Source organism: Lactuca serriola, chromosome 6 (assembly GCF_051521515.1).
Source record: "Lactuca serriola cultivar US96UC23 chromosome 6, Lser_US96UC23_V15, whole genome shotgun sequence".
NCBI lineage: Eukaryota > Viridiplantae > Streptophyta > Magnoliopsida > Asterales > Asteraceae > Lactuca > Lactuca serriola.
The window spans coordinates 155213403-155218583 of NC_136413.1; the positions used below are offsets into that span (position 1 = coordinate 155213403).

A 5181-nucleotide genomic window follows, 5' to 3' on the forward strand; every position below is an offset into this window, starting at 1 on the left:
AAATGAAATTTTCAGGTTGTATTTTTAGGGGTGTTACATAGGGAGGTTATGAATTTAATTCTGCTCATTGGTATCCCGGAGGTTTGCTTGAGGTTCATACTACGGTTTGAGGTGACTTTCACACTAAGCTATATAATATTGTACATCCTTGACATTAGCTCGTGTGTGCTTGTAGGATGTATGTGGGTAGTACTAGGATGTGTTGTTGTCTGGTAGGTGTATGCTATCAACTCAAAATACCGAGGGATATGCTTATCAAATTCACTTAATATACCGAGGAATACGTGTAGAATATGGGTTTGAAAAACTGAGAAATATATGAGGGCTCGATATACTGAGCAATATATGAGGGATTGGCGTACTGAGCAAGGAGATCAGAATTTTCCGACGTGTCCCAAGTTAGTATATGTTTTTTTTGATCTATTCTTAGACTTGAATGTGTGATTATGTGGCTATTTATTAATTGTATTCTCCTGGTAGGGGTAAAGCATGTGTAATGTTATATTATGTACGCTTTGAAATTCACTAAGATTTGTGCTTACCCTTACCCTTAAAAAATATTACTTTAGGACCTTAAGTTACAAAAGATGGAAGGATGTGACCATGTATACTGGCTCATTTTAGTTATGATGGAAAACTTATGATACATTTGATTCATGCTTTCGTCTGATTTTTGGAATTTATAACATACAAATGGGTTTCTTGACTTATGTTGATCATGGGATTGGTTTTGGAACTTTTTATTAATTAAGTAATGATTTTTTTAATATATGGTTTTTTAAAGTTAAGGGTTATTTCCAATTTTAGGGATGTTATAGTGTTTTTCGAAAAAGAAATTAAGTATTAGAAGCCTAGTTGTGGATTAAATGAGTACATACGCAGAGTACATGTAACCTAACACTTATTTGAAATTTTTTTGAGTATGATATCTTATATATGTTCCTTTATTTCTATGTGGCCTTATGACATATTTGTGCAACACATTAATTGAATTTTCAACATTTTTTGAGTATGGAAAGGTTTCATGTTTTGGAAACTTATTTTATCATCCTTAATTGTGAATTACATATAGTATGGGTTTCATAAGTCATTGTGACTAAAGTTATTGGGCAAGGGTGAAAGTCATTAGATTTTAATAGGATCTTGTGTCGCGAACTTAAAGAGAAGTGTACTCCTCATTAAAAGTATAATGCCTTAGTGTGGACTTTGAAAAACCCATTATATCGAAAACTGATGGGTTTGAGCCATAAGAACATTCCTATGTGCACATACAAACCCTAATGCTTGGATCTAGGTTTCTCTAATTGAACATGCAATGTATCCAAGACTTTGATTGATAGATCTAATGAAAATATTCATATGAAATCAGATCTGAAAGATTACCTTGAATAGCTTGCTTGAATCTTCTTGTCCTTGGAGCTTAGAGTCACAAATGTCACTCCACTAATGGCTTACAAACACCAACTTAGCAAGAGGATGATTAGAGAGAGAGAGAGGAGAGGGCAAAAAGTCGGCCAGGGTTTCTTCAAAGGCAAGAGTGCCGATTTCCTTGACCCCATGGGTCTATTTATACTAGTGAGGCTCCTAGGGTTTCACCCTTAAACCCTAATTGGATAACTTAGGCCCTAAGCAATTGTAACGCCCGGGTTTCAGGGCTAAGCATTTTTGTCAATATAATAGTCTAGGTCAACTCTTGTAACTCTTTTTGAAGTAATAAAGATGAAATATTTGAGTATTATGTGAATTATATGTGTTTATTATTTAATTATAAATGTATAATTAATAAAGAATAAAAATGAGCGTCAAAATTAAAGTGTGAGATAATCCCGATATCTCTACATAAAGTTGTAGAATATGTCTCAAGGTTTCCGTGCATATAAGGAACGCCGAAATCCGAGTTATAACGAAGAAGTTATGACCCGTCGAAGTTTCACGACAGAACCGGCACGATACCGGGAAGCGTGAATAGTGAATTTACGATAGAGCGAGATTTAGCCTTAGTGATCTAAACGAAATTCGTAGAATATGTTAAACTAAGAACATCGATAAAAAGAACGCCCAAATCTGACTTCGTATGAAGAAGTTATGAGATTTTAAACAGATCAATCATGTCCCGGCTTGTTAAAAATATAACTTTAAAAATAAAGTCAAAATTAGCCAACGGAGTCTAAACGAAAGTTGTAGAGTACGTCTTCACCTACGCGTGGATATAAAGAACTTCAAAAACGGAGTTCGTATGAACGAGTTACAAATTATAATAGCATATTTACGTATTAAAATAAAGTATAAATCATGTATACGTACATATATATATATATATATATATATATATATATATATATATATACATATGTATATATCATTAGAAAGGTATCAACGATGCGGTCATTATAAGACTAATGTTGAGTTCTTTCGACATTAGTTTAGTACAAATATCATTAAATCCATTTATAATAGTATTATAGAGGGGTGTTTAGTTGTTTATATAACTAAAAGGTCATTAAGTAATTATGGAGGGTAGTTTTTGAAAATTCAATTAGTATAAATAAGAGCCTTGGGCTCTCATATTTCTTGCACCATTCTCTTGATTCAAGAGTCTTTCTCTCCTTATCCCCCGAGCATTTCGGTCCCTCGTGATTCGACTTCTCTTTCTGTAGCTTAGTATAGTAAGGTGAGCGCTGAAGCGCTGCACGAATCTTTCTTAGAAAGATTCAGCGATGAAGTTCTGCCCCTGCAGAGCCCGACTCCTAGCTAAAACCCCCTTGTAAGTAAGTTATGCTTACCTTATTTTAATATAGCTTATATTTAAAATTAGTATTGTTATTATGAACTTATAATAAATATTTGAGCTATTATTATAACTTATATAAGTGTCGTTATAATATTTTTTTTAACTACTCGCGGTACGGGGAATCTGGTTTAAATGGCCGCATACGGTTGTTGGATTTCAGAAGTGCTATATGCCAAAATGGTCCTGCCCTCCGGTGTTTTATGTCTGGCCCCTGTCTGTACATAGTGGTTGGAAAATATTGTTTAACGCTTATATAATAATAATAATACTAAGACTAATAGTTGGTCACGGTAAATATTAGACTAAAATTTAGCGATAATAATGCTAGGTTTCGTCGAAGGAAAATAGAATCGTTAGAAGCAAGCGCTGCCCGATTTTGGAATCATCACCTTAACAAGTGAGTGCATAGTTACTTTCAACTTACACATAGATATGAAGTATTTTATATAAATTACGTGCTATGTGTGCATATTATCTGAATACTTGCTATCTATGCTAGATGAACGTTGTTATACATGTTTTCAATGATTTAAACTGTATACGTATTTTATATCTACGAAAATGTTGGGGTAAAACATGGGTAGATGCAATAGGTGATGTGTGATAAAATGATGAGAGGCATCGATGTTGATGTTGTTGATTCTGTCATCTAGCGGAGTATGGATGACGACCACGGACTCTTCTAGACAGTCCAGTGGAACACTAGCAAGCTCGCAACCTGTAGGTGTTTGTGAACGATATGTTCACCGGTGTACTCCATCCCCCACATGGTTGCCTTTAGGACATTTATTGCTGAGGAATCCCCTTAGCAGTAGTGTCCGTCCCGATGATGATCCTTAGGCTAGGTCCCTTATGATAAGTGTTTAGGGACGTAAAGTGAGGATAACGGGAACGGGTAATCGGGTTATTGTTGATCGATGAAATTAATAAACTTATTTATTGTGGGTTGAAAACCCTATGTGCTCACCAGGCTCCCAAGCCTGACCCACTCAGTTTTATGTATTACAGGTAGTGGCGCATGAGCATAGGTGTGATGTTTTGGACGAGGGATTACGAATATAGGCCTGTAGATATGAAATAATGTAGTAAGGCTTATATTGTACTGTTTATGCTTTTGATCTGTACAAACATGACATCCCGAGTCTTTTAATGAAATACATTTCTATGGAAATGCTTTTGATAAATCTTTATCATATTTTTGTTTTGGGACAAATTCCGCAACACTTTCATTTAAAATGTAACTCTGATTTTTAAACAAAGCATAAACAAACCGGTCTTTTATGGCCGTGATTTTGGGGATGTCACAGTTGGTATCAGAGTATTAGTTTAAGCGAACTAGGAATTTGTAGGATTTCTAGACTTAAACTTAGAATGCTAAGCGATGATTGTGAGGTGTGAGCACTAGCTTATTTTAGGAATTGTGCCTAAAATGCTTTTATGTGCTAAATGCTTTGTGCATAATATGTTGTTAATTGTTCGGATCTATGGTCTGTTGCCGACCGGATCTGGAAACCTTATGTGTTTAGGATTCTAAACGTACGACTACGATATTAGAACTAGCATGTAAACGTTTCGGAGTGATAAGGACGATTTAAAACGTCTATCCTAAATAAAGATCTAAATTCACCTTATTCGGTGTATAGATCAAGATGGCAAGGACCCGTAGCGGAAACGTGAACACAAATGGAGGTAGGAACCAACCCCCAGTGGTTCAGCAAATACCTGTTGTTGAAGAAGTTGCACCTGAGCCAGTCACCATGGCTGGAGTTCAAGCCATGATTCAGGCTATGCTAGCTGAACAAAGGGAAGAAATGAGATGGATGCTCCACGAAAATAGGGACGAACCTACCATACATGTTGAACCGACGGAGCCAGTTCCCGAGCCATCTGAGGAAGGGAACTATAGCCGCCAAGTGAGTCAAGTAGGGACTCAAGGTGAGCGAAAGGATGGCCCAGAAGGGAGAAACAACAAGGATGGGTGGATGTACAAAAATTTCTTGGGTGCGAAACCACCAAGTCTCTCAGGAAGCCCAAAGCCTATTGAGATTATGGACTGGATATCCGAGATGGAGATGGTGTTTGAGAGCTACGACTGCAGCGAGAAGCAGAAGACTGTCTTCGCTGTGAGAAAATTGAAAACTGGAGTCTTGAGCTGGTGGAAGCTATTGGCAGATACAATGCCACGGGGAGAAGCTCTGAAAATGTCATGGGATGAGTTCTTGGAACAACTGAAGGCGCAGTACTGTTCAGAGATAGACCTGATTGATCTGAACAATGAGTTCCAAAATTTGAAGAAGGGGAGAATGAGCATCGATGACTATGCTGCTGCATTTACGGAAAAGATGAAGTTGTTTCCATACCTAGTGCCAACCGAACTTTCCAAAAATGAG

General features: G+C 36.7%; 1 long non-coding RNA gene across 1 annotated transcript; it reads left to right on the forward strand.

The window, feature by feature from the left end:
• Nucleotides 1–2601: 2601 nt before the first annotated feature.
• Nucleotides 2602–3931, forward strand: LOC145056628 (uncharacterized). Its single transcript, XR_013685840.1, has 3 exons — nucleotides 2602–2764; nucleotides 3120–3188; nucleotides 3800–3931. It is a non-coding gene; the product is annotated as an uncharacterized LOC145056628 (long non-coding RNA).
• Nucleotides 3932–5181: the final 1250 nt, after the last annotated feature.